Genomic DNA, 9,419 nt, shown 5'->3' with positions numbered 1-9,419 from the left:
AATCTATATCTGTACCAAATTTCATCCAGATCCTAAAAGAGGTATTTACGTAAAAGAATAAAAAACATCCACATACTCTTACGAACTTTCACGTTTATAATATTAGTAGGATAGAACAGGTAATCTAGAACCCAAAATCCAGGATAACAAGGATCCCTAGATTTTGGGTTCTAGACTCATACCACTGTACCAGCGAAGCGGTCTAGATATTTAGGTTGCCCACAATCTCGTTACCTACATTTCGCCCGCTACGAAATTGCTTACAAATTGCCTCGCCCGTTCCACTGAATTTCATATAAGTTATTCAAACGTGCAATATAATATTACGTATACTGTCATACATGCTGCGCCGCGCGGTTTCACCCGCGGACGAACCCACGTACAATTGCAAGTATGTATCTATTTACACATACTTATTCTGATGTATAAGATATATTATCATAAATCAAAAATCAAAAACGTAAATGAAATCATAATTGTGTGACTATAATAAAAGTGTTTAAATGTAATAATGTTATGCATGTATTCTACTAATTTAAGAAAAAGCTCTGTTTAATTTGTGCATGCTGTGTTAACCTGTAACTATATGTTACTTTTTCGCAAGAATATTTGTTATATTATTTATACTTAAAAAACACAGTAAACAAATTTTGGTTGACCAAATAAATAAATAAATAAATAAAAAATAAATAAAGTTTCGTTATAATCCATTCAGTATTTTTAACGTGATAGCGTAGTAAACATCCAACCATCTTACTAAAAAATAGTAGGATTTAAAATAGCAATAAAAAATTGAGTATATTTTAAGTATATTATCATATTATACATACTAGCTGTGACCCGCGGTTGAAACCGCGTAAGTCCGTATCCCGTAGGAAGATCGGTATAAAAAGTACCTATGTGTTATTTCAGTTGTCCAGCTATCTACGAAGCAAAATAGTATTATTATTCACCAACCGATGTCAGGAAAAAAAAACACGAATAAAACACGAATATGACATTTTCTAAAAAAAATTCCTAGCTAGATCGATTTATCGCCCCCGAAAACCCATGAAAAAAAAAATTTCATGAAAATCGTTGGAGCCGATTCCGAGATTCCAATTATATATATATATACAAGAATTGCTCGTTTAAAGGTATAAGATTTATATTGCTTTCGCATTACTGCATACATGTTACAAGCGAAGTTATGTTTGGTATTCAGTTATATTCGAACTGCAATAATAAATACTATCTAATCTATCTGTATCTATTTTAATAAAAATGTATCGCCAATTATGTTGCTAAGCGTAAAACTAGAGAACGGCTAGGCTGATTCGGTAAAATTTTTTCATAACGGTTTCTTCAAGCATAAAGCTTCTTATGGAGAGAAGAACCGTACCACGGGTGAAGCCGGGGTGAAGTGCTAGGTTTAATATAAAACTAAACTGCCTCCAAATTATCCTAATTTGTACTGTATTATCTTCTACTATATAAAAATAAGTCGGCTTTTCCTTCCTGACGCTATAACTCCAGAACGCACGAGCCGATTTCCACGGTTTTGCATTCGTTGGAAAGGTCTCGGGCTCCGTAAAGTTTATAGCATAGAAAATTTAGGAAAAAATTCAACGGAAAAACGGGAAAATTTTTCACATACAACCATCTGGTGGCGAAACGGAGTTCGCCGGGTTTGCTAGTATTTTATATGTATCTTCTTATGTTGTGGTTTTTTTGTAATGTTGACAATAAATGTTGTTATTATTATTAAATCGGACCCCCAGTTTAAATACTAATATAACAAAGACAAAACAAAACAATCAAACTGACAACCTCCCCCTATTTTTGAAGTCGGTTGAAAATCTACGCGTTACCATCTGCCGGCAAGTCAACGGTTATGTCAATACAAAACGTACACTTGTTATATAATATTTCACGGTTTATAACTTGAGAGTAATAACTTAAGTGTGCCAAGGATGCTAACTTAGTTTTACGGAAAGGTGTTATGGCTGTGTTAAATGTCTTAATTACTTGTATTGTGAAATTATCACGACTCGTCTGTACTTTACAATTGAAAGTGTTATATCATCGGAAGAAATGAAAAGATTGGGTGCTTGTTGTTTTGTGTTTAATAAATTTTTTTTTTTTTCTTTCTGTCTTCTCTTTTCGTCCTTTCCTTCTTACTTTGTATTGGATTCTATGTGTTATGTTGGAATTATGATAAAATCGAATGCTATTACCATTTCATACAATTTTTAATTAAACGGTTTTTTTATCCTTCTTTCTTAATCTCTATTCGATTCTATATGTGCAATGCAAATGGAATTATATTTAAATCAAATACTAACAACATTTTATACGATTTTATATTATTTGTAGGTACTTAATAGCAGAGAGTAGTGACATCTAAATATCTTTCAAAAAGTGTTATTTAACAGTAAAAACCTACTAAACTAACCTGAAACCTAAACTAAACCTAACCTAACCTAACCTAATTCTAATCCAGAACATTGCATATCTTCTAGAAAGGCACTAAAAAACCCACCACATAACACACACACTGGCAAAAACAACACACGTAACACCACGCGGCGTGCATAGTTAACCAACAGAGACACGCGTCTATAACTGTTGTATGCTAATGAATGCAGCCGTAACGCATCGAACCGGCTTCCCCCTGTTGCGAAACATTTAATTACTGAACATAATTGGCCAATTTGTTTTGTGCTACGCGGTGTGACCGAGGGTTCCGGAAGATAGACGAAAAAATAAATAGAATATCTAAAAATCACGCTGTTTGATACAAATTAGAGCCAAAGAAACTGTCTCACTTTATCTTATACAAAACATATGTAAGGAATATTATTTAATCCTGGCAATCCTAATCAAGATTAAAGATAAAGTGAAATTAATGTATTGTCACCGATCCTTGATAAATAAACAGTGTTCAAATTGCATCTGTTCGTATAAATTAAAAACAACTTTTAAAATATCCATACACATTTCTAGAAGCGTTAGTTTCCAATTTCGTATTTCATACTAGCGTTTGCCCGCCGATTCGTACACGTTAAATTCAGAGCAAAACCCCTTCCCCGTATATCGTGAAGATTTCCTGCTATCTTTGTAATATCTAAATACCCATAGTATATCACACTTCACACTAATATTACAAATGTGAAAGTCTGTTTGTTTGGATGTTTGTCCGACAATCACGCTGAAACAACTGAACGGATTTTGACGAAACTTGGTATGAAGACAGGGTGTAAGCTGATTTGGGTAATAGGATTTTTATCCCGATTAAATAATCCCATGGAATCTTGGTATCCGGGCGGTGCCGGGACGAGCGTCTATACTTACACACTTTCGCGTTTTCGTATAATATCTATTAAACTATTCCAAATTTAACGCCTGCGAAGCTGCGGGCTGTAGCTAATAATAATATAAAGATTTAGTTATGCTAGAGAGAAGCGTGAGTTCAGCATGCTATGAAACTGGAAATATATCTGTCTGTCCCGCACCAGATCTCTCTCGGCGAGTGTCGGATTTCCGTCCACTGCAGGTAGGTACTAGAGAGTGCACCTGTTTTTACCCGACTGACCGAAGGAGGGTTATGTTTTTGCACATAATTTATATAGGGGCTTAATCACATATAAAACAAAGTCGCTTTGTTTTATTTGTGTGTTTTATATCTTTAAAATTACGCAACAGATTTCGATGAGGTTTTTTAATAGATACAGTGATTCAGGATGAACGTTTATATGTATAACACCCATTAAACTTTCAGAATTTGAATACTTTTAACGGATTTTAAACGCTATTTATTCATACTTGTCTCAGTACGGTCTGACCACGCTCGCTGTATAGTGTTCGAAACGTCGGTTTAAATAATATAATGAACAAATCGCGATAAACAGTCTTTGATTTCAAAACGTATAATACTCGCGTAAAATCAAACACAATAAAAAGTAAATACTATCTATCAAACTTCTCCGAAACAAACGCGTGCCGATCCGCGTACAAAACCTAATTCATCATCCCATCCTACTATAATCCTACTATCCTACTAATATTATAAATGCAAAACTTTGTAAGGATGTGTGTGCGTTTGTTGCTCTTTCACGCAAAAACTACTGAACCGATTGCAATGAAATTTGGTACGTAGACAGCTGGACAACTGGAGTGACATATAGGCAACTTTTTATCCCGTTATTCCTACGGGATACGGACTCGCGCGGGTGAAACCGCAGGGCGTAGCTAGGTCATCATAACATATAAACCCTCGTCCAATCCTATCCTATCCTATCCTATCCAGAATCATCATGAGCCACAGGCACGTGTGTCCAGTCACGCGGGCGCGGCGCGTAACCAGCCCGCCACTCGGTCACCAGACCGTAACGGTCCACATTCGACACAGCGTGCGCGCCTTCCGACATCGCATAGCGTCACGACACCCCCAACTGCTTCTAGCCGCTTGATGTCTTAATGGCCATTGGTTAATCAGTTGATTGGAATGTTTTAAGATTATTGGGATTTAGAAAAGCTGTATGAGATTAAATACGTTGAAATTGGTTATTTTATTTATTAATAAAGAATTTCCAACAAAGAATACATACAAATACATACATTTTGTAAAGCTTGATAAGTATACATGGTTTTTTGTATCTTTAATTACATAATTACAACATTATAATTTAAAATCAAGTGTGTTAAAAATTTAAGAATTATTAACACAATTTAGTGTGTTCCATTAATTAAAACAGTGAAATAAAATTACATAATAAAATAGTTTTGTTATTATTGCACCATTGTTTAAGTTTGATTATAATATATTATTTTTTATTTATTTATTTAACTGAGATTTTTTTTTGTCCGCGTGGCTGAGAGGCTAGGCTTTGCTACGGTTAGGCAAGAAACGCGGGTTCGAATCCCGCCCGTGATCGAATTTTTCATTTATAAAAGCATTTCAATGCTATAAAACTAAAAATTATATTTATTTAACTCTTTAACAAGATTGTACATGGAAGGACAGTTAAAATAATAATATTGATTATTATATTAAAATTGCAGAAGAAAGTGTACATTTTTTGACGGCCTTATCACTTAGAAGTGATCTCTTACAGGCAACCATGGTAAGATATAACGAGCATATTGAACTATTAGCGGGTGGAAAAACAGATGTTCTTAAAAAATAAATATTTTATTAATTTTAAAATATTGCGACATGGGTATTTAAAATGTACATATTTTTAATAAACATTGAAAAATTTATAATGTGGGATTGGATTCTCTTTTCCTTGGAAGTAAACAATCGAGTTGACATATTGACATTTTGTATTTGTTTATGAAAAATTAGACTAAAAGTTTTTTTTAACATTCACGATATTAGCATGTAACTGACACATCTTACGAACATTGTTAAAAACGTATTGTATAAAAACTTCTTCGTTTGTCGCACCATCCTCTGGGAATCAGTGGACCATTTCATTAATAACATATATCACTAATATCTCAGAATGATTTCTTTACACTTCCAAAGCAGCTACCAATAACTACTTGCGATAACATTGTTTTGGAAGGATATTAGCAAATGACAGAATGTGTAAACGGATTACGTAAGTCTAGAAAATCGAAGGTTGTTATAATGACCATTTGTATACAATTAGTATGGTTTAGACACCCACTCTACAACAATACATCACTAAAATAACTTAGTAAAACACAATCTAGACAGGCGTGTCGTCTTAGCCTATTGTACCGGTATTTAATTACAAAACTGGGTTAATTTGTTTATATTTTGTCGAGTAGTTTATAACCTACACTCGACTTTACTAGCTGCGCCCCGCGGTTTCACCCGTTTACCCACGTAAGTCCGTATCCCGTAGGAATAACGGGATAAAAAGTTGCCTATATGTCATTCCAGTTATCCAGCTGTCTACGTACCAAATTTCATTGCAATCGGTTCAGTTATTTTTGCGTGAAAGAGAACTCACAAACTTTCGTATTTATAATATTGGTAGGAAGTAGGATTAAGTAGGATAGTAGGAAGTCGGATAATAACATACATCGCTCTTGATTCAATTTTATTTAGGTCGCCGTATAGAGCAATATATTAGATATATACACGATTAACCTATTCTAAACATATATCTCAGCCTTAAACAAGTATCTTACTTATCATTAGTTACGGAGATTTTATTAATATAGTTTCCATAAAACTCAAACATAAGGGAATTAATCAATTAGGCTTTTTCTAAAGAATTTTATGAATCGTCATAATATAGTTAACAATTTAACATTTACCATTGCTTCGAAAAGTGGCACATTCTTCTACAAAACCGAGCGAAGCGGAAGCGTTCTGGAAGCGTTATATAACTTGCTAATATATGTAGCAAATAAAGTTGTTTAATCGTATGCACGTTGCTAATACGGCAAGCACGGTCAATCGCATACATAAAAGTTAAAACTACGCACACGATTCATGATGTCATATTTTATTATTCATCATAGTCTGCCGATAAGGTATCCCCAGGATATAAATATAGATCCGAGGGGGTCGCGGACGAACTATAACCAGCTCCCGTGGCCCCTTCTGTAACGCGGCTCGACGGAACACAGTGGGGTTTTGGTCGGTAGGAATCCGACATAGCCCACGGCTTTATCTCCGGAGGCCGTGGGTATCTATGCAAGATTTCCCCACTTAAAAAAAAGCATATAAATATAGATATTTGCTATACATATAACTTGGTGGATTGGTGAACTATTGAGAACAAAACCCTCCTTTTTGCAATCGATTGATAATATATCGAATTTTAATGGACAATATTAGCATTCAGAAGGTAGGTTTTAAATTCTAGCACACTACGAACACACAACGGTATATCCTCATACACATAATGTTCACGCGATCAAATACTGGGTCGACAATTGCAAAGAATTTGTATGTATGTATGTATCTTCTATTTTTATACTAATCTTGCCTAAAATAAGATGTAACGAATATTCGTGTATATATATTTAAATTAGGGAATAGTTCATGAATTTGGGAAGGGATTCGGAAAGGATTGATGAGCGTAATAAAGGAAAGGACTGGGAAGGGTAAGGAAAAGGATATGGGCCTCCGGCTCCCCCACTCACCGTACGAAACACAATAGCATGCTACTATTACACACCGGTCTCCTGTGGGGCTGTGGTACTTCCTCGGTGCGAGCTGGCCCCAACACATGCCGCAGCGTGCTCGACTCCCACATTAGCCATTAATTCTTTTTATTTTGTACTACCAATTAACGATTAATTAGTAAATCACCCAGTAAGGATCGTCGACACATCCGTGACACCTTGACCGACGCGGACGCATCTGTCGGCGTCACTTCCTATAAGGTTTGCGTAATGAGCGATTGACGTACTGACCAACCTCGTTAAGGTATGGTACCTTAGATGTAGGCAGAGCTATTAGTTATAATGTAACGTATGAGGCTTTTTCTTTGTTGAATTTTATACTACCGACTAGCTGCACCCGGCATACGCTGTTCTGCCTTGCTCTTATCATTTAGGGGTATGAAAAATAGATGTTGGCCGATTCTCATAGATACCGGATATGCACAAAAAATTTCATCAAATTCGGTCAAGCCGTTTCGGAGGAGTATGGCAACGAAAACTGTGACACGAGAATATTATATATTACTAGCTGCACCCGGCAAACGCTGTTCTGCCTTACTCTTATCATTTAGGGCTATGAAAAATAGATGTTGGCCGATTCTCATAGATACCGGATAAGCACAAAAAAATTCATCAAAATCGGTCAAGCCGTTTCGCAGGAGTATGGCAACGAAAACTGTGACACGAGAATTTTATATATTAGACTAGCTGCACCCGGCAAACGCTGTTCTGCCTCACTCTTATCATTTAGGGGTATGCAAAATAGATGTTGGCCGATACTCATAGATACCGGAGAAGCACAAAAAATTTCATCAAAATCGGTCAAACCGTTTCGGAGGAGTATGGCAACGAAAACTGTGACACGAGAATTTTATATATTAAGACAAGAGAAGAGATTTCCGTTAATTTATGAAGTTGTAATAATATAACAGTGTCCCGAAAAAAATTACCTTGTACGGTTTTAATTTTTACTTTACATGAAAACGCTTATATTTGAAATTTTTTAAGGTAATAGAACCGCGTTTCTTGGTCTATTATTTACTATTATCTCTATTTTAACTTCTCTCAGTGCAAACGGTTGTCTGGAAGAAATCGCTATTTAGCGATAAGACCGCCACTTGTGATAATGTTCCCTAGGTTAAGTCTCAATTTGTAATTATTCCAAAACAATAAAGGATAAATAAATAAATATTATTTTCTAATCTGAAGAATTTCGCAAATAGCTTACGTTTCTTGAATTCAAGCATTTCTTGTTTCTTCCTCAAATACTTACCTACATGTATTCAATTATTACAAATTTGATTATTAATTATTTGTTTTATTATCAGCCAAATATATTAGCTTTATCCTTATAAATTCAGATAATGAATGCAAAACACGGTATAATCATTTTACCGATGTCTATACTGATATAAAGCTGAAGAGTTTGTTTTTGTTTGTTTGTTTGCTTGAACGCGCTAATCTCAGAAACTACAGGTCCGATTTGAAAAATCCATTCAGTGTTGGATAGCCCATTTATTGAGGATGGCTCTAGGCTATCATCAGGTACCACGTGGGTAAAACGGCGGGGCGCAGCTAGTGCTGTATATTAAACCACAACCATTTATAACCATACCACAAGCCGCTTCAACAATCGACGGATATAGTATTTTCGGTTTATAATTAACCATTTTTTGTAGAATACCGTTTCGCACGGTTAGGCAATTGTCAATATGGCTTGGTTATCCGTCGATTTAGAAATTAAAAACTTTTTAACGGATTTTAAGTCTAGTCAGTCTCCCCGTGACCACGCTCGCTGTAGTGTTCGAAACGTCGGGTTAATAATATAATTAATAAATCGCGTTTAAAATCCGTTAAAAAGTTTTTAATTTCTAAATCGACGGATAACCAAGCCACATCGACAATTACCAAACCGTGCGAAACGGTATTCTACAAAAAAATCGTTAATTATAAACCGATCCATCAAACGAACGTACACACGGCGGTTCTGTTTGATTGTAACATTGCTTACAACCTATTATTATAATGAAAGAGTTATAATTCATGTGAAGATAATTAAAACGATTATACTTGGTAACAAATTGAAATACTACTGCTTCTTTAAAATCAAAATAAGGACTGATAGGAATAAAACTATTTACGTAAGTCGTTTGAAAAAAAACGCGCTTTAATGAGAGAACCAACTAAATTGTCTCTCTTGCTTAGCTTAGTATTTATTTATTTATTTATTTATTTATATATATTTCAGATAACAGCTCACAGTAATAACAAGGTGGTACTTAATAATT

The 9,419-nt window shown here is 34.9% G+C and overlaps 1 protein-coding gene across 1 annotated transcript in view; it reads right to left on the bottom strand.

Annotated features, from left to right (window-relative positions):
• The window catches only part of LOC119838095, a 98,020-nt gene that overhangs the window by 59,662 nt on the left and 28,939 nt on the right, over positions 1-9,419 (bottom strand). The window lies entirely within an intron of this gene.

The sequence above is a fragment of the Zerene cesonia genome, unplaced genomic scaffold, assembly GCF_012273895.1.
Source record: "Zerene cesonia ecotype Mississippi unplaced genomic scaffold, Zerene_cesonia_1.1 Zces_u001, whole genome shotgun sequence".
Classification (NCBI taxonomy): Eukaryota; Metazoa; Arthropoda; class Insecta; order Lepidoptera; family Pieridae; genus Zerene; species Zerene cesonia.
This window is presented reverse-complemented; position numbering and strand designations above follow the sequence as displayed.